We start from the raw sequence: 20,975 nt of genomic DNA on the forward strand, positions 1-20,975 counted from the left end.
GGGCCATTAACAGGCTGAATATTGTACTGGCCTGTTACGGCCCAGATGAAACCATGGGCCTTTAGCAGGCCGAAATGCATATTGGGCCTCAATTTTCACTAGTCGTCGACGGGCCTTCAGCAGGCTGAAATGTAAACCGGGCCTTTTTGGGCCCAGTTATATCACGGGCAGTTACCAGGCCGAAACATATCTCGGGCCTTAGTTGGCCCACTGATATCATGGGCCTTTAAGAGGCCGAAAGCTTAGTACAGACATCAACGGGCCGAATTATGCAACAGGCCTTTAGCAAGCCCAAAGTCACGTTGGGCTTAACTGTTGCCACCTTTATCACGGGCCGTTAGTGGGCCCGATGTCCCATCGGACCATATATGGCCCATGGGCAGCACGGGCCATTCCCAGGCCGAAAGTCACACCGGGCTAAAATGGGCCCATGTCTACATCGGGCCTCTAACAGGCCGAAAGTCACTGGTCTGTAATTGGGCCCAAATATTCGGCGAACAATTAATGGGCCAGATCTGGCTTCGGGCCGTAAATGGGCCCAAATATTCGGCGAACAATTAACGGGCCAGATCTGGCTCGGGCCGTAAATGGGCCTTTTTTTAAGCAGGCCGTTATTGGGCTGGCCCACTAGTACCTGAGTAAGTACTACGGGCCTTTGACTGGGCCGGCCTTTTTAACCTATATGGGCCTCTGTTGGGCCGTGCCACGTGTCGACGTATCATATGCGCTTTGGGTCCAATGAGTGGATGACATCTGTCCCAACGGCGAGCCGACACGTGTTTCCTCCAGCCAATGATGATTTTACACGTGGAAAATCCCCATTGGTCGGGGCTGTTAACGGGTTATCGGATCCAAAACCGGACCCGATAGCTTAACAGTGTTCCGTTACGGTGGATGCCACGTGTCGGTCACCCTTGATGAAAGCACTTCTGTGACGCGCGATTTATCGTCATGGAAGTGGACACTTCCATGATGATAATTTTGGTAATGTCATGGAACACTTCTACGACAGCACATGTATGACTATCTTGATTCTGTCATAAATTTGTCATGGATGTACATGCATGACAGAAAACGTGACCTACTGTGACAAACACGTATCATCACGGAAGTGTATTTTTTTTGTAGTGCACACAGGCACTTTGAGAAGTTGTACGAATACAGGTCAACTTGGGTGTCGTGCTACTTCAAACACAGGTTCTTCCCCTTCTTACAGTCTACACAGCGTAGTGAGGTGTTCAACACCGTCCTAAAAAGATATGTGAACCCACACAACTCAATGATGAACTTCGTCAAGCAATATGAAAAAATTCAGAACCACATCCTTGCCAAGGAAGGCTACAATGATTACAGGACAGAACACCTTGAGATTGAGCTATGGTCCAACTTCGCAATAGAGAGGCAAGCTTACGAAACATACACTAGGGACCTTTACCGCAAGTTCAGAGAAGAGTTTGAGCTGATTGGACATTATAATGCGTTCCAAGTTGGTGCTGACCTTTTTGAGCTCAGACCAAACCAGGAATTTGTTGCCAAATATGGTTCTCGAAACTACTTCATGCAGGCAAGGGTGGAGGACGGTTCCTATTTGTGTGAGTGCTGCAAAATGGACAAGGACGGCATGCTCTGTTGCCACATCCTCAAGGTGTTCACCCATCTTGGAGTTGATGTCATACCGGAAAGGTGCATGGTAAGACGGTGAACACCTACTGCTGTCCCTAGTGCGCCAGGGACCGGGTATGAGCAACCGGATGAAATGCCCCCTCGATCAAAGAAGTAGATAAGGGAGAGAAACATGATATTCGATTTTCGGAAACTAGCCAAGTTTGCGAGTGGCTCTGATGCAGCACAAGACATTGTATACAAGCATATGCGCGGAGCACGTACCGAGATTGGCCACCTAAACAAGTCCAAGAAAAAGAAAAGAAAACGACTGCTGCTACGGGGCCATCAGATGATGGCAACCCTCGAGGACCTCCTCCACCTCCAGGCAACACTCAAGGGGCTCATCATCCAGGTAATTACCTGCCCCAACTCCCCATCTAACTAGGTGTGTAAGTTCAGTTGCACACATCATGGTGCCCAGTTGCACAGAACAGGCTGCCTAGTTGCGCACGCGGTGTTAGTTCGAGCATCGAGATAACACAACTAACTTGTTTGTCCTGTTCTGGCTATAGGTGATGGCAACCCTCGAGGACCTCCTCCACCTCCTGGCCCTACACGGCATGCTCCGCCACCTCCTCCCCCGCCTGGCCCAACAAGCAGTGCCCCGCGTGCTCCTCCCAATGGCCCTACAGGCAGCACTTAGGGGGCTCATCATCCAGGTAATTACCTGCCCCAACTCCCCATCTAACTAGGTGTGTAACTTCAGTTGCACACATCATGGTACCCAGTTGCACAGAACAGGCTACCTAGTTGCGCACGTCGTGTTAGTTCGAGCATTAAGATAAGACAACTAACTTGTTTGTCCTGTTCTGGCTATAGGTGATGGCAACCCTCGAAGACCTCCTCCACCTCATGGCCCTACACGGCATGCTCCGCCACCTCCTCCCCCGCCTAGCCCAACAAGTAGTGCCCCGCGTGCTCCTCCCAATGGACCTACAGGCAGTACTAGGGGGCTCATCACCCAGGTAATTACCTTCCCCAACTCCCAATAAAACTAGGTGTGTGACTTCAGTTGCACACATCATAGTGCCCAGTTGCACAGAACAGGCTACCTAGTTGCGTGCGCTATGTTCGTTTGAGCATCAAGATAAAAAAACTAACTTGTTGCTCCTGTTCTGCCCATAGGTGATTACAATCCAAGTACCATGACGGGCCATGCTACTACAGGTGTTTTTTTAACTTAACTTGCACACAGCAACCAGTTAGTTGCACAGCATGGGCTGTGTGGTTGCAGAGAACATCAGTGCTGGTTGCACAAAAAAATACTAAACTTTTATATGATTATTACAGAGGTGATCAAACACAACCTCGTGATGGTCCTACTACCCCGTTGGAGGCTGCATCCCCTGCACAAGCCTTTGATGATTTTGTGCCCAGGGATCCTCCAAGGTCTACTGCAAAGGGTAGGGCAAAGATTCGACGGTACAAATCGGCGCTGGAGCTACACCCAAAGAAGAAACACAAATGCAGCCAGTGCCAATCTACAGAGCACACTGCTAGTGTGTGTCCACTCAGGCTGATGTGATTCTCTTTCATTGTTTGTAACTTTGGGACAAAAAATGTAGCGACCCGACCTCAGACGGTCAAGTCTCTGTGCTTAAGTGTCATCCCTGGATCGGTATGCTGACACACACAGTACTCGAGGATTTATAACAGAGGTAAATCACATGTATAAAGTAACGTAAATACTATTACCTCAATCCAAATAGCGAAAGTAACAAAGTTGTGGATTCCCATTAACACCAATGGCAAAGTTGGGTGTAGAAATCGTAACCCTAACGTATTACTTACTCGTCGTAAGATTCCTGCAACATGAGACGCTGCAGCCATAAAGGGTCAGTACATGAATGTACTGGCAAATTCACACCATAGAGCAATGCTGAATAATGGCTATCACTACACGCATATTTGGCTGGTGGAGAGCTCTAAGTTTATTTTTTGCATAAAGCCATTTTTTCCCTACAACAAAGGAATATATTTTATTTAACTACAAAGTTTGTTGGAAAACATTGAGAATGGTAATTCCCCATCTCAATCCCAAATTAATAATCAATAACCCAACAAATTAATTAAGTAACGTGATGAGATCAACATGATAATTCATGAACCAGATACTCAAGATGCCCATAACCGGGGACACGGCTAATCATGATTAGTTTGTACACTCTGCAGAGGTTTGCGCACTTCTCCCCACAAGACTCGATCTCCTCCGTTGGTTTTCTCGCACTACATGGTGTTTGAGAAACGGATGATCGAGACACAGTCTTTCAGAAGCATTAACTCTTTCGATGGGTAGACCATACCACCTACATCCCCTACATCTGCTAGTCTACCATTAAAAGATGTCATGCAACATACTCAACTATGCTAGAGCCCATAATAGCTTGTGGCTGCACACGGAAGTTTCTAGCATGAATAATATTATGATCCCTTTGAGCCTGGGTGGCGAACCATAGGATGATCACACGGGTACCCCGGGATCTCCTAGGACAACACTGGTATATCCCTAGGTGTCCGGGCAAGCCACTGGTATATCCCCAGGGTGCCCCAACCAATCCACCCAGATGTGTATTAAAGTAGCCACCTTAAGTTAAACCTTAGTTAACAATAGTCTCTCACAACTTCCATGAATTCTCTCAAAAACCAATCCACGTATACGAGCATAGCATAGCAGTATAAGCGTAACGTAGTAACACCCAGGGGTTTGAATGCAAGACAATAGGTTCCTACCTCATCAACTACTTCCTAATACCCACATGTTATAAAATCCTAACCATGCAATGTTTGAGGGTGAAACTAATGCATAAAAACTGGGTATGAAAGGGATATGATCAAAGTGTGAACTTGCCTTGTACAGTTGATGAAGATGATTCACACTCATAACTCCTGATAGTTCTACTCGTCACACTCCGATCAATCTATCGTGAGCAAGCAATTTCATACATAAGCACTCACTCAAAAGATCGGAAAGAACGAAGAAAACAATTCGGAAAACTTCAAAACCAAGCAAATAACTCTTGCAACAGAAAAAAATTCTAACAATACCAAAATTAAGTGAATTTGGCCTTATCAGAAATTTTAGGTCAATAGCTTTAATTTGCAAAAAGAATCAACTCAAACGGAGTTATAAAACTCAAGTTACGATCAAACGAAGTTCAAATACAAATCTGTTTGAATTCAAATTTTAAAGTTTCAAAAACAAGTTCAAGTTCATTTTCTGGATAGAGGGGATCAGAACGAAGAAGTGGGTGTTGGTTTCATCTAATTGCGACTAACGAGCAAAAAGTTGTAGTCGTTTGAAAATCAGAGGCTAAACTGTAAAAAAAACTACGGATAGGTCCCTGGCCGAAAATAAAAGAAAAAGGAAAATTCTACCGAACGAACGTTCGCTAAAGAACGCTAACGAACGAAATCGTTCACTGCCTAGGCTAAAGGATGAACCATTCGCTACAGAAGTATAAACGACGAACGTTCCTTAAATAACCTAAAAAATAAAACCGGTTTAAAATAAAAAAAACGAAGAAAACCAAAAGAAAAACCAGACCGGGGCGGTTATATTACCGGCTTGGGGTGGTTTTCGCGGAAAACCGGCGGCGGCGGCGGCTGCGGGCAAGGCGGCGAACGGCGGCGGATCGGGCGGAGCGGGGCGGCAAGGCACGGCGGTAGCAGGCAGCGGCGGCGGCGGCAGCGGGGGCGAGGCATGGCTGCGGCGGCAGTGGAGATGTAGCGGCGGCGGCGATGCGAGATGCGGGAGAGAGAGAGAGGGGGGGTGGCGGGGCGCTATTTAAGGAGGGGGCGGCCTCGGGAGGCATGGAGGAGGGGCAAGGCGGCGGCGGTTTCCGTGGAGGTCACGGCGCAGCGGCGTGCTGCCTCGGGAGACCTTCCCGAGCTAGGGGACGAGTGACGCGGGCTGGCTGGGCGCGGCCTGGCTGGAGCTAGGTCGGCCCAGTTGGCGGAAGGAAGTCTTTTTTTTTAATAAAACATTTTTTCTAGAAAACAAGAATAAAACCAGATAAAACAAAAATATACTATGGGCAAACAATATATCAAAATTTTCATAAAAACATTTTCTACAACATGAACATTTTTCTAGCATCAAATAAAATCTACACAAATATAAATAAATCAAACAGTGCTACTACTGCAATAAAACCTTATAAAAATCATTTTAAAAATACCAAAATGATTTCAAAGTTATTTCTCTCCAATTTTCTAATGTAGGTAATCATGTTACCCTATTTTCCATATATTTTATTTTTGGAGAAAAATAATTTGAATAAAATCCAAATAACTCCAAATTGAAAAAAAAATTCAAAAGAGATTTTCAATTTGATTCTTCGAAACTCCCAACTCATATTTCATATGTTTTGAAGAAGTCATTTTATCTTCTCTCATGAAAATCATTCAGTTGCTTAAACTTTCTGAATTGGAAAATATTTCCAAATAAAATTCAAATCTTTTCAAAACCCTTTTCATTTATTTAAATGGAAGAAGTCATGTCATCTTCTCTCTAGGGTTTTGTGATGAAAAGAGTTTGAATTCATGGAGAACATAAATGCAAAAATGAAAGTTTGGGAAAGTCCTTTTATTCCCTCTCATTTAACTTTGAAAAAGTTTTCAAAATTCACTCAGTTTCACACAAACAACCACACCACAATCAACAAACAATCAAAACTATCTATTTAATATAACATCCAAAATTTAGAATTTTGGGATGTTACAAACCTACCACCCTTAAAATGAATCTCATCCTCGAGATTCGAAGAGGCTAGAAAGAAATAGGTTAGGTTTGGGGGTCTTCTCAAAATCCATCGATCGTCTCCAGGGGTCTCGGGTGCTACCACCCTTAGAAGCATGGTTACGGTTCCATCAAAACTCATATACTCCATCCTTATTCTTGACAGTGTCTGTCTTCTCAGATCTTCGAGAAAATTCCTTCTCTGGGCTCTTCCGGTAGTGGCATAACCTTTACCTCGATTCTTGTGTCCTTTTATTTTGGTAAAGTCCTTCTATGACTGGGTCTTCTGAGCGGACGGGTTTGGCGCCAATACTAAACAACTATCGATATCTCATGGTGGTCAACAATTTATGGTTTCTCTGCAGGAAATGGGTCTGGCATCATTCTCACCGTATATCCTATGATTGGCAACAGCTGCCTTGTACAAAGGAAAATTGCTATACCATTCTAAGGCTTAAACAAGGTTTTGATCGTCGTCTCTCTACTATAGGTAAGTCACTCAGATTTACCATCCCATATAGCAAGGCGAATAATAAGAGTAAGTCGGTATGGTGATCAATCCATCCGCACCCAAATCATTACCTTGTATATGGTTTAGCGAATCTCGCATTCTAACACTATATCATCCTCACAAGCATTGCAGTATTTCTCTTGTCGACGAACCAAGTTCGGATAATCCATTGATTCTGCAAGCCAAACAAACATCTATCGTTCCTTCACAACTCTCAGGTTTTGCGTTACTCCTATAAGATCGTCTGTCGTTAAAGGCATAACTTCTTCCAGGGTTTTTCCTTCAGCAAGAGTGTGCTTGCTTCTTGGCAGGTCTTGGGGCCTGTGGGTTATGAGCCCACCTCATCACTTGTAAACCTTGAACTCATCATCGGGGCAACTGATCTTTATTCCAACATCCAGCTTCCTAGCATTCTTAAATCCATCCAATGGCACTGTCTTCCTTCCTTCTATTGGTACCAAAATAAGATGTGATTACTCAAACTCATCATGGAGTTACAATTGTTCCATATTACCAACATTCTACCTCCTTTATATCCAATAGTAATTCATCTCTTCATATTCTTGGGGTATCCCACGTATCGAGATAAAACTCGTACTTGTCCGTAGTCCACTCCGTGGAATATCATTATCCTTTCCAGGGGTCAAGTGTCCTCACAGGGTACTACCACCCTTGAAATGCACAAATTCTTCCATAGACCATATTTCTCATATCCTCGAAAATGGTCAAAATCTTTCTTCATAGAGTAACAACTCCTAAAATCCGAATCAGTACCAAATGATGTTATCTTTATTGATTCTCAAATTACTACAATCTCCTGTCTTTCCATCACATGCCTCAACTCAAACCTCAATATAAAATATTTGTTTCCACTACTACTACTACTACTACTATATTCTTCACAGACTCAACTATTTATCCCAAGTCTCCTTCTCTTTGGGACAATCTCTGGCAAAGTGCCCTGTTTCATTACAGCAGAATCATATTACTTCTGACAAGTCTCGAGGTTTCCTTGTGGTTACATAGCCTCCTTGGGTCCTTGGCTTCCTTTTAGGGCAACCGCTGAAGTAGTGCCCTGAATTTTTGCACCTGAAACAGGTGATATGACTCAGGTCCTTCCTAGAATCCAATCTATTTCTCTTCCTGGACGTTTACATTCCAATCAGGGCTTCTATTTCCTGTGAGTCATACTCTACTTCCTCTGTCGAGAATTCTACTAGATCCCCATTCCGACAATTCTGGGAGATGTGTCCTTCTTATCCACATGAATAGCAAAACTTGGTGCAGGGTTTAATTGGGTTTCCTTCGGGTGTGTCCTCCACCTCTTCCTTCATCACAGGTTCTTCTAAAATTTCCACGAGGGCTCCTTTCATTTCTTCTTTCTTCCGCTGGATGGTTCTTTGTACCATGGGGTAAATGTGACACTGAGCAGGGTAGTGGGTAGTCCCTTCACACAAGAAACAAGTGATCTGCCTAGTTGGGCATTCTTCAGCTGGGTGACTTCCTTCACAATTAGGGCATTCAGCCTTGTGTTCTTTATGGTTGTGTCCTATTTCTCCACAGAGCTTGCATGCCCAAGGTTTCTTCTTATTATTTCCATAAGGCTTCAACTTCTGGGACACAAGCCGAGACTTTAGCAGAGTCAACTTAAATTCTTTCCAAGTGGTTACTCCTTGCCATCCATTGATGGTTTGGTACATCCTCCACCAGGTAGCAGCACCTCTTTCAAAACACTGAAGAGCATGCTGGGTCATATCCTTTCCGGCTATAGTGTTATTCTCCATGTTATCCTCCATGTTCTGAATCCATCGGTCTGTCTCCAATTGACTCATCGGTCCAGAAAATACAATCTCATCTCCATTCATCCCCTATTGGGTCCATGGATTTTGGGGTGAGATGAGGGAGATAGAGAGGGATACACACAATGCAAAACATAGTTATGAAAAGACAGATTTTATTTTGTGGCTGGCGGAAAAACATCAAACAAAATGACAGCTCACAATCGTCGCATCTAACGTAGGTATATAACAGGGGTTTGGTCTTCTAAAGGTCAATAAATCTTCAAAGTCGCCAAACTCTTCAAGTCTTGTTCATGTCTCCGATGGCTTTTTCTGATCGTGCTTGTCCTTCTCAAGTTCTTTTGCTAGATCATCTCAGTTGACGCAAAGTATCTCGTGACGTTCTCTAATAATCTGGAGTTGCGTTCCAAACTTCTGGGTTTTAATCATCCTTGGCATGAACCATGGGCCTACTGTCCTTCAGTTCCTGATGAATCTCCGGTATCTCGAGGTTTTACTCCTCCAGCTTGGCTACTTCAGCTTCTGGGTCCTGAGTTCTTCACGAAATGCTTTCTCGTCAAATACGGCTTCCTACAGGTCCAACTTAAAATTCTTGATGTAATACTCCAGATCCTGGTGATACACCAGCTAAGGTTAAAACTTCATCTCCTGCTGATAGGTGCTCCATTAACCCTTTGTCATCCAATCCTTCCTCAAGAAATGCATGCTTAACTCAGCCTGGTGACCATGGCATAAGCGGGCGATAACATCATGGATAGCCGTGTTTATGCCCATGTCATTGCCATGAGCTACCATTTCCTAGTTGATATCTCTTGCCTTAGGGTTTTCTTGACAAAAACCTTGAGTTTTTAACTCTCCATGTTCCGGTCTTTCTCCGACACACCTTGATCTCAGGTATTGGCAGCTTCAATAGTCTCACAAGTTCCATAAGGGTAGTTTTCCTAGGTCATACCAATCTGGGAATTTTTCAGAGCCTTCAATTTCTCCTAGTCTTCGGAGTCTTCAACCGTTGTAGTTTCCATTATTATAATGCTCCGGAAAATCCTCTTCATTCCTTCTTAGTTGTCCGATATCTTGTACTTCTTGGAGTGGTCTCATCAGCCGAATCTTCGTGTGGTCAAAAGGGGAAAAGGGTATAGTCCAACTAAAGGGAATATTTGATAAAGCTCAGAAAAGATGAGAGGTAAAAGATCTTTTTGAAAATAAAGTTTTAGAGAAAATCTTTCCTATGGGCTTGCCAGTTTCTAGGGTCACGTCCTACAGTCAACATGTGCTCTGATACCATCTTGTAGCGACCCGACCTCAGACGGTCAAGTCTCTGTGCTTAAGTGTCATCCCTGGATCGGTATGCTGACACACACAGTACTCGAGGATTTATAACAGAGGTAAATCACATGTATAAAGTAACGTAAATACTATTACCTCAATCCAAATAGCGGAAGTAACAAAGTTGTGGATTCCTATCAACACCAATGGCAAAGTTGAGTGTAGAAATCATAACCCTAACGTATTACTTACTCGTCGTAAGATTCCCGCAACATGAGACGTTGCAGCCACAAAGGGTCAGTACATTGAATGTACCGGCAAATTCACACCATAGAGCAATGCTGAATAATGGCTATCACTACATGCATATTTGGCTGGTAAAGAGCTCTAAGTTTATTTTTTTGCATAAAGCCAATTTTTTCCTACAACAAAGGAATATATTTTATTTAACTACAAAGTTTGTTGAAAAACATTGAGAATGGTAATTCCCCATCTCAATCCCAAATTAATAATCAATAACCCAACAAATTAATTAAGTAACGTGATGAGATCAACATGATAATTCAAGAACCAGATACTCAAGATGTCCATAACCGGGGACACGGCTAATCATGATTAGTTTGTACACTCTGCAGAGGTTTGCGCACTTTCCCCACAAGACTCGATCTCCTCCGTTGGTTTTCTCGCACTACATGGTGTTTGAGAAACGGATGACCGAGACACAGTCTTTCAGAAGCATTAACTCTTTCGATGGGTAGACCGTGCCACCTACATCCCCTACATCTGCTAGTCTACCACTGAAAGAGGTCATGCAACATACTCAACTATGCTAGAGCCCATAATAGCTTGTGGCTGCACACGGAAGTTTCTAGCATGAATAATCTTATGATCCCTTTGAGCCTGGGTGGCGAACCATAGGATGATCACACGGGTACCCCGGGATCTCCTAGGACAACACTGGTATATCCCCAGGTGTCCGGGCAAGCCACTGGTATATCCCCAGGGTGCCCCAACCAATCCACCCAGGTGTGTATTAAAGTAGCCACCTTAAGTTAAACCTTAGTTAACAATAGTCTCTCACAACTTCCATGAATTCTCTCAAAAACCAATCCACGTCTACGAGCATAGCATAGCAGTATAAGCATAACGTAGTAACACCCAGGGGTTTGAATGCAAGACAATAGGTTCCTACCTCATCAACTACTTCCCAATACCCACATGTTATAAAATCCTAACCATGCAATGTTTGAGGGTGAAACTAATGCATAAAAACTGGGTATGAAAGGGATATGATCAAAGTGTGAACTTGCCTTGTACAGTTGATGAAGATCATTCGCACTCATAACTCCTGATAGTTCTACTCGTCACACTCCGATCAATCTATCGTGAGCAAGCAATTTCATACATAAGCACTCACTCAAAAGATCGGAAAGAACGAAGAAAACAATTCAGAAAACTTCAAAACCAAGCAAATAACTCTTGCAACAGAAAAAAAATTCTAACAGTACCAAAATTAAGTGAATTTGGCCTTATCAGAAAGTTTAGGTCAAGATCTTTAATTTGCAAAAAGAATCAACTCAAACGGAGTTATAAAACTCGAGTTACGATCAAACGAAGTTCTAATACAAATCTGTTTGAATTCAAATTTTAAACTTTCAAAAACAAGGTCAAGTTGATTATCTAGACAGAGGGGATCAGAAACAAGAAGTGGGCGTTGGTTTCATCTAATTCCGACTAACGAGCAAAAAGTTATAGTCATTTGAAAATCAGGGGCTAAACTGTAAAAAAATAAAACCACGGATAGGTCCCTAGCCGAAAATAAAAGAAAAAGGAAAATTCTACCGAACGAACGTTTGCTACAGAACGCTAACGAATGAAATCGTTCGCTGCCTAGGCTAACGGTTGAACCGTTCGCTACAGAAGTATAAACGATGAACGTTCCTTAAATAACCTAAAAAAATAAAACCGGTTAAAATAAAAACGAAGAAAACCAAAAGAAAAACCGAACCGGGGCGGTTATATTACCGGTTTGGGGTGATTTTCGCCGAAAACCGGCGGCGGCGGTCGGCGGCGGCGGCTGCGGGCAAGGCGGGAACGGCGGCGGATCGGGCGGAGCGGGCCGGCAAGGCACGGCGGCAGCGGCGCGGCAGGCAGCAGCAGCGGCGGCAGCGCGGGCGAGGCATGGCTACGGCGGCGGCATAGCGGCGAGATGCAGGGGAGAGAGAGGGGCGGCGGGGCGCTATTTCAGGAGGGGCGGCCTCGGAAGGCGTGGAGGAGGGGCAAGGCGGCGGCGGTTTCCGTGGAGGTCACGGCGCGGCGGCGTGTTGGCTCGGGAGACCTTCCCGAGCTCGGCGACGAGCGACGCGGAATGGCTGGGCCACGGCCTGGCTGGAGCTGGGCCGGCCGAGTTAGCGGAAGGAAGTTTTTTTTTATAAAACATTTTTTCTAGAAAACAAGAATAAAACCATATAAAACAAAAATATACTATGGGCATATAATATATCAAACTTTTCAGAAAAAGATTTTCTACAACATGAACATTTTTCTAGCATCAAATAAAATCCACACAAATTTAAATAAATCAAACAGTGTACTGCTACAATAAAACCTTATAAAAATCATTTTGAAAATACTAAAATTATTTCAAATTTATTTCTCTTCAATTTTCTAATGTAGGGAATCATGTTACCCTATTTTCCATATATTTTATTTTTGGAGAAAAATAATTTGAATAAAATCCAAATAACTCCAAATTGAAAAAAAATATTCAAAAGAGATTTTCAATTTGATTCTTCAAAACTACCAACTCATATTTCATATGTTTTGAAGAAGTCATTTTATCTTCTCTCATGAAAATCATTGAGTTGCTTAAAGTTTCTGAATTGGAAAATATTTCCAAATAAAATTCAAACCTTTTTAAAACCCTTTTCATTTATTTAAATGGAAGAAGTCATGTCATCTTCTCTCTAGAGTTTTGTGATGAAAAGAGTTTGAATTCATGGAGAATATAAATGCAAAAATGAAAGTTTGGGAAAGTCCTTTTATTCCCTCTCATTTAACTTTCAAAAAGTTTTCAAATTTCACTCAATTTCACACAAACAACCACACCACAATCAAACAATCAAAACTATCTATTTAATATAACATTCCAAAATTTAGAATTTTGGAATGTTACAAATAGGAAAAGAATGATGGTTTTTGAGCAATGTTGGGACCAAGTGGACACATTCAGCACTATGCTTTCTCTTATCTCATTTATGCTCCTTGAATTAGTTCATGCACTGTGTAAAAAAAAGGTTGCTATTTGTGCCTTTGTTGGCAACTGGTTAAATATTTAGTTGTTGAACAATTGTATGTCCAGTGCTCCTAATGTGTCAACAAAAGTGATGATATTGAGTTGCAAACAGAATTACTACTAGTGTGCAACTACAAAATCTGCTCAAAAATTGTGCAAACCAGCAACTTCCTCCATGGGGCAGAGAAAGAAAAAGAGTACTAACCTAGTCCTTGTCGTATCTGAGCAACTTCCTCCATGGGGCGGAGTTGTGCGGCCTGGTGGCCCAATCATATGCCAGCTTCCTCCTGATGTTGAGTACTTCCTTGGGGTCGTAGTTGGGAAGTTGGCTACCGTTCCACTCAGTGCCGTTAAGCAGTGCGAACAGCCCACACTCATTGCTGCGTGTGGGCCAAAAAAGAAAATTTGTCACAGAAAATTAAAACCAAAATAAAGACAATGCACTCTGTGCAACTGTGCAACTACTGATGTTCCACTGTTGTAACATCCATAATTTTCAATTTGGAATGTTATACATTAGATCATCATGCATAACATATTTTATTGCATTTTGTTTTGCGATCCTAGAAATTCTACGCAACTCAAGGACCCACAGAGAGAGTTGGGGATTTCATTATTTTCATATTTGGGTTTTCTCAAATTTTAAAAATAGGATCATTGGTTTTAATTATTTTCTCTCCGAAAATATTTCATATCAAATATATGAGAGGGGATAAAATGACTTCTCCACAAATAATGAAATATTGGAGGAAAATATTAAAAACAAATATTTGATTTTATTTGGGTTTTATTTGATTTTATTTGAATTAGGAAAAATATGCGTTTTTCAAAATTGCATTTAGGCCCAAATAAATGTTCATCTTGTCCGGCTTATTTTTCGAGGACGGGGAAAATTTATTTCGGGACTTTTGGAGTCCGTTTAGTATTTCTTTTCTTTCTTTTTCTGCACGTCCGATTTAAAAAAACGAACCGACCTACCGGGCCGTGTCCGGCTAGGACTCTGGCCCGGCCGGCCTTTATAAGCCGCGAGGCTGCCCCGCCAGCCCAAGCCGCCCGCCCCCGCGAAACCCTAGCACCACCGCCACCGAACTGCCCCGCCGCCGCCGGTTCCGCGCCGCCGCCGCCGCCCTGATCCGCCGCCCGGAGCCCCGCCGCCGACCCCGCCCGACGTCGTCACCGCCCCGCCGCCGCCGTCCCGCCACCCGAGGTTGACCGCCGCCGCCGCCGGTTTTCTCCGGAAAACCGTGCGTGTTTTTTCTAGAAAACTCCGGTTTATTTTTTTTGTTATTAGATCGGTTTTATTTTTTTCGGTTTAGCCTATTTCGCGGACGTTCGTCCATACGTTCGTCCGTATGTTCATTTTAACGAACGGTTTTCATCGTTTAACCGCAGACAGCGAACGTTCGTTCGTTAGCCTGTTCGTCGGTTTTTCTTTTTCTTGGATTTTCCGCGATTATTTTCGATCGCAATTTCAGATCTGTTTTTCGTTTTAGTATAACTTTTCCTCGTTTATCGGAATTAGGCGATTCAAGCGCCTAGAGTTTCATCTCGAAACCCTCTTTCTGTTTAACCAACTCAAATAAGTTTTTGCCACTATAAAATTTGACTTAGGTCCAGATTAGTAAACGAAGCTTGTTTCTTTCGCCGTTTGAGTTTCGATGCTTCGTTCGGTTTGATTCTTTTTGCAAACCTGAGTTCTTAAGTTGAACTTTCTGGTTAGATCTTTTATTATGAGTTTTACCCGTGCACCCTTGCTTGATTGCTTATGTGTGTATTGTTTGTTTGCGATAGAGTACCCGGAGTGCAAAGCGTGCTACTACGAGTCTCTAGGTTTCACGGATCATCAGCAAGGCAAGTAACACTTTGATCATACGTCTTTACCACCCAGTTTTATTGCATTAGATCAATCCTCAAACTATTGCATGATTAGGATCTGATTAAAATGTGGGTTTTGGGAAGTAGATGAGGTAGTACCTATTGCCCTGTTTATATCAAACCATTGGGAGTTACTTCTACGTTTGCTTATATTGATATGCTATGCTCGTAGACGTGGATTGGGTTTGAGAGTTTTCCATGACAGATGTGAGATTGTTAATTAATGGTTCAACTTAAGGTGGTTACTTTAATTTACATCTGGGTGGATTGAGGCACCTGGAGAACCCGGTGTTGCCTGTATTTTTGGATATCCCGGAGTACCCGTGTGATCATCCTATGGACCGCCACCCAGACTCAAAGGGATCATGAGATTTTTCATGCTAGAAACTTCCGTGTGCAGCCACAAGCTATTATGGGCTCTAGCATAGTTGAGTAGGTTACATGACCTCTTGAAAAGGTGGGCTAGCAGATGTAGGGGAAAGTAGGTGTAACTGTCCACCCGGAGTAAAGAGTATTGTTTCTGAAAGACTGTGTCTCGGTCATCTGTTTCTCAAACACCATGTAGTGCGAGAAATCAAGCGGAGGCGATCGAGTCTTCTGGGGAAAAGTGCGCAAACCTCTGCAGAGTGTACAATCTAATCATGGTTAGCCGTGTCCCCGGTTATGGACATCTTGAGTATCTAGTTCTTGGATTATCATGTGAATCTCATCATCATGTTACTTAATTTAATTTGATTGGGTTAATCACCTTCTTAATTGGGATTGAGTTGGAGGTACCTTCTCAATGTTTAACAACCACCATGATAGTTAAATAAAATTTATTCCTTTGTGGTAGGGAAAAATTGGCTTTTCGCAAAACTGTAACCATAGAGCTTTCCACCAGCCAAACATGCATGTAGTGATAGCATTATTCTTTTCATTACTCTCTATGTGTTACATTGCCAGCATATTCCATGTGTTGACCCGTTTTCGGGCTGCAACGTATCATGTTGCAGACTTTTCAGGCGACGAGTAAGGTGCCATAGGTCGTGGTCTTATACTCAGTGATGTCGTTGGAGTTGATGGACTCACTTTATCTTCCAAAGCCTTCCGTTGTTATCGTTTTAGATGGCCTTAAGCCGTATTTATTGTATTAAGTTATCTTTTGAGACATTCGATGTAATAAGTGTGTGATTGCTACTCTGCTATAAATCCTTCAAGTACTGTGCGTGTCAGCATTACCGATCCAGGGATGACACTGATGCACAGAGACTAGACTGTTTGAGGTCTGGTCGCTACAACTGTGCAACTGTTTATGTGGCACTGTGCAACTGCTTATGTGGCACTGTGCAACTGCTTATGTGCCACTGTGCAACTGACTAGATAATCCATGAGAAACTCATAAAAATGAAAAATAGATTGCAGAGTAGTACTGTATCTTAAAAAGCTAAAGATTGCACAATTAGAAAAATTTAAAAACTACAAATTGATGGTAAGAAACTGAGAAGAATGCCATGCTTAGTGTCTTACTTGCCGAGCTGCTTCGGTACGTCAATGTCCATAATCTGGAAGTGCTCGATGCTGAACTTTGGGTAATGCTTCCTCCATAGCTGGCGTACTGCCCCCGCGATGGTAGAGACGGTGGGCATCAGCTCAATGTTGTCCAGCGTCCTGCTTGAATCAAGACTTCGAAGCGTCCGTCCCTCAAGTTGACATTGAAGACCCAATAATGCCTCCCTCCCTCCTTATCGGTTACATCAGCGCACTCGAGCACTGGCAGCATGACCTACAAGCGTGAACAATTTCAGACACAGATACACGTTGTAGCTAAGAAAAACAGTAAAAGACTTGGTGAAGTTAAAACAGGTTGCCACAAAGTATTTGCCAACTAACAGATGTGTCATGTGCAACTGAACATGTTATGGGTGCCATCTAAAGAGATGGATCATGTGGGCACAGCACTCACCAAGTCTTGCTTGTCGAGACGGTTCTTGTAATCAAACTTCTTGTTTATCTCATTCACATTGTGGATCCCTTGTTGTAAATTGGTCTGCAGAGATTATAAGCATGCCTCAAACTCCTTACTAGATGAAAGGACTCCCTGAATTGGTAAACAAAAGCGCTACAGAAAAAGAAGAGGGGAAAAAGGTTTTGAAAAAACTTACAGAAAACCTCAGTGGCATAACGACCTTCTTTGACCCTTCTGGTAAGTTATTCATGATGTATAAGATTCCAGTCTCAATAACAATTCTTGACAGCCATTGAACCATCTTCATCGAATCAACTAACTCATTTAGAAAAATGTAGAAAGCACCATACCTGATTATCTCAGGGCTGAATTTCTTTTTAAAGAAATAAAAAGACAAGTTAGCTCGAAGGGTCACAACAACAACAAAATGTGTATGAAATTAAAACAAAATAGTGTGCAACTAAAAGCCCTGTTCTGTGCAACATGCTATGCTTTCTGTGCAACTAAGTGGTTGGTCCTGTGAAACTGAAAAAGATATGTATGTAGGCTGTGGGGAGTTGGTTTACCTGGTAAGCTCATCATTTGCTCCTGGGTGATGCCTGACCCAATACATGAGGGCAGCGTAAAGCTTGTTGACTACCTCATTGGAGCTGAGCGTCTTCTTCTTGTTGTAGTCAATGAATGGAGACCTTTGAGATGCTGCGGTCCTTATTACCCTCCTCTGTCTTCGTGCAACAGGTGGTCCTGAAGAACTGCTCGTGCCAACTTCTGGTTCTGTGCATATCGCGGTGTGGCAATTGTCTTGTGATTCAACATGTAGCTCTTGAGCTATTGCCTTGCCAGCATCAGCAGCAGCGCATCCTTCATTCACAGGTGTTGGGTCCAACTCACCCTCATCTATGGCAACCACACCGGCTTCCGCTGTTTCTGCTACTGGAGCAGGTGCTGGAGCATCACCATCTATGCCGAGGTCAAAAGATGGTGCATCGCAGAACCCGTCACCATGATAGCTACAAGAGTTTGATCTACGTATGGGTTCAAGGCCCAGGGCATCTCCTTGCGGCACATACACGGGTGCATCATTTGCTGACTTGGTTCGCAATAGTGTTGTAGTTGGCGGCCTTGGAGGCTTGCACCTACTTACAATGTTGAAGACATCCTCTTGTGTTGATGAGTGCTGAAAGTCAGCTCTTGGTTATGCAGGCTTGCTTGGCTGCTGTGTGCTAACTCTTGGGGATGGCACTTTGGCAATTTGATCACCTCCTTTCGTGTTTGGCATTGAAGTATCTGTATGAGTTGGCACCTTGGGGCTTGCAGTTGCAGTGGTGCCGTCCTGAGCAGCAGTGGTGGTTTTGAGTGTGAATACGCTACTAACTGACACATCAGTTGGCACACCCGTATCTATAGTTGGCATCTTTCCAGTCTGAGTTGGCAGCAACCTAGCAGAACTTGGCACCCCTGCATCAATGGCTGCGGCACGCAGTTCTGTCTCGTCTCTAAACCCCACACCTTTTGTGTCATGTTCCCCCTTTGTGCCCTTTGCAAACTTGACAATCTTTTGCTGCTTAGGTGGTTTAGGTGGGACTGCTGAAAGAGGAGTCCTCCCCTTGATCTGTTGAACTCCTGTGATGGTGGTTGGATCTCTGCTCAGTACAGTTGGCATATCAGTTTGAACCACAGCTTCCTTGACCACATTTATTTCAGCATCTGCACTCACCATCTTCTCCTTGGTTTGAGGCAACTGCAGATTCTTCTTCATTGAAACTGCTTTGCGCTTCTGGACCACGTGAGGGTTTGAAACGGATGCTGCCTTGCTCTTGCTGGAGCTTAGATCTGGAAGTTGCTTCAAATATTCCTTGTATTTTTTCTTTGAATGAACCCAGTCAAGACCCTTTCCTGCTTCCTCCATGTCAATTTGATTCTTTTCAGCGTCACTTGATAAGAACGGGCTCTGATCAACGGCAAAGTTGATCTTCTCACACATCTCTTTGTCGCTAAAATCTGGCAAGGGAAAGGTGGTTGACAAAGCTGGCTTCAAGTTGCAGAGCTTGAACATATCAATGCTGCCATGGGACTCTGCTTCGTCATTTTTCTTTGACTTCGGCAAATCCTTTTCTTTCTAGCAAGTTTTGTCAATCAACATCTGTAGTGTGCTCCTACTGCTCAATGAATTACTGCTGCTGGTAGGGGTGGCAGAGCTGCTAGTCCTCCTGGATGTGTTGCCACCTGTACCACTAGAACCAGGGGCGTTGTCATCATCATCATCGCTGTTGTCGCTGCCTCCATTGGATCCCCCTTGATCATCACCATCACCATCCTCGTCTTCTTCCTCGTCATCTTCTTCCCCCTCACTGCCATCAACTGCTGCACCTTTGTCTTCTTCCCCCTCACTGCCATCAACTGATGCACCTTTGTCTCCGTCCCCCTCTTTGGCCTCATCTTCTTCTTCCTCCTCCTCTGCCTCACTATCTTCTTCCTTGTCCTCCTCCTCTCCTTTGTCCTCTTCTTCTTTGTCCTCCTCTTCTTTCTCCTCCTCCTCCTCCTCTGCATCTTCTTCTTTGTCATCCTTCTCTTTGTCCTCCTCCTCTGATTCGTCCGCATCTATGTCCTCGTCATCGTCAACATCTATCGCTGCTTCCATTTCCTCATCTTCTTCTGACTCCTCCTCAACAAACTCTTCTTCTTCTTGTATAGTTGAACTCCTTCTCTTTCTTTTTGGAGCACGGCGTGACGTCCCGGTTCCCATTGATGGTTGCTGTACGTAGGGATCAATATCTGGCTCCTCGTCATCGATCTTGGCAACTGCTTCAATGAAGGTGCCAACCTGTTCAGTTACAGCCTTGCATAGGTCATTAACCACTTTGGCAATCTTTGCCTTTTTCTGCATCAACACAAAAAAAGATTCAGTATTGATTCAGTTAGAAAAAAAATTAAAAAGGAAAATGTCTGTAACTGACCATGATGTGTTAAGCAACCCGACTAAGACACATTTTCTGGCCAACTAAAAACATGATTCTAGCCAACTACACATGCATTGTGGCCAAAACTAAACATGCATTCTGCCAAGTTGATGTCACTGGTTGCAAACGAACACATTGACTATCCAAAGAATATGTGCAACTAAAAAAAGCATATATGTGCAACTGAACATACATCCCAGCCAACTGAATCCTATATTATCGCAACTAAAAAGACATATATGTGCAACTGAACATACATCATAGCCAAAATAAAATGTTGGTAACTGATGCAAACTTCTGTATGCAAAAGACTAACCTGCGGATTGTAGGTTATTGGTAACTTGGATGCCACTAATGCTTCAGCTTGCAAAATACCACCAAACAGTGGTCTGCTCCGTGCCTCTATACTCCTCTTTAAGCTGATGTAAAAAAGAGAAAAATAAAAGAACAAGGTTATCAAAACAGATTTGTGTGTTGAACGAAACCAAACATTATAACCTATGCAACTACAACAAGATACTGTTTAGACTATTCGATTCTACATATATGCAACTGAACAAAGACAAAAAACTGTGCAACCCACATGAGACCTAAAAAAAAGTTTCTGCCAACTGATGTGACACATCTGTGCTACAAGATAAGTAAAACTGTGCAACTTAAAACAGATGGTGTGCCAATTAAAAATGAACATGTGTGCAGATGCCAAACTTAAAGCTACAAGCTGTGCAACTACATGCATTGTTGTGCCAACTGATCACAGTTTCTGTGCAACTTTCGAAAAGTGAGTAGACATGAATAGAACATAAAAAGAAGACACTGTTGAAAAAAACAAAGAGAACTCACTTGTAATTTGCCGAGCACACCAGGAGAGATCGTGTCCTTCTTGATCACCTTGGCAATTATAATACTATCCCATGC

The sequence above is a fragment of the Aegilops tauschii genome, chromosome 3 (genome assembly GCF_002575655.3).
Source record: "Aegilops tauschii subsp. strangulata cultivar AL8/78 chromosome 3, Aet v6.0, whole genome shotgun sequence".
Classification (NCBI taxonomy): Eukaryota; Viridiplantae; Streptophyta; class Magnoliopsida; order Poales; family Poaceae; genus Aegilops; species Aegilops tauschii.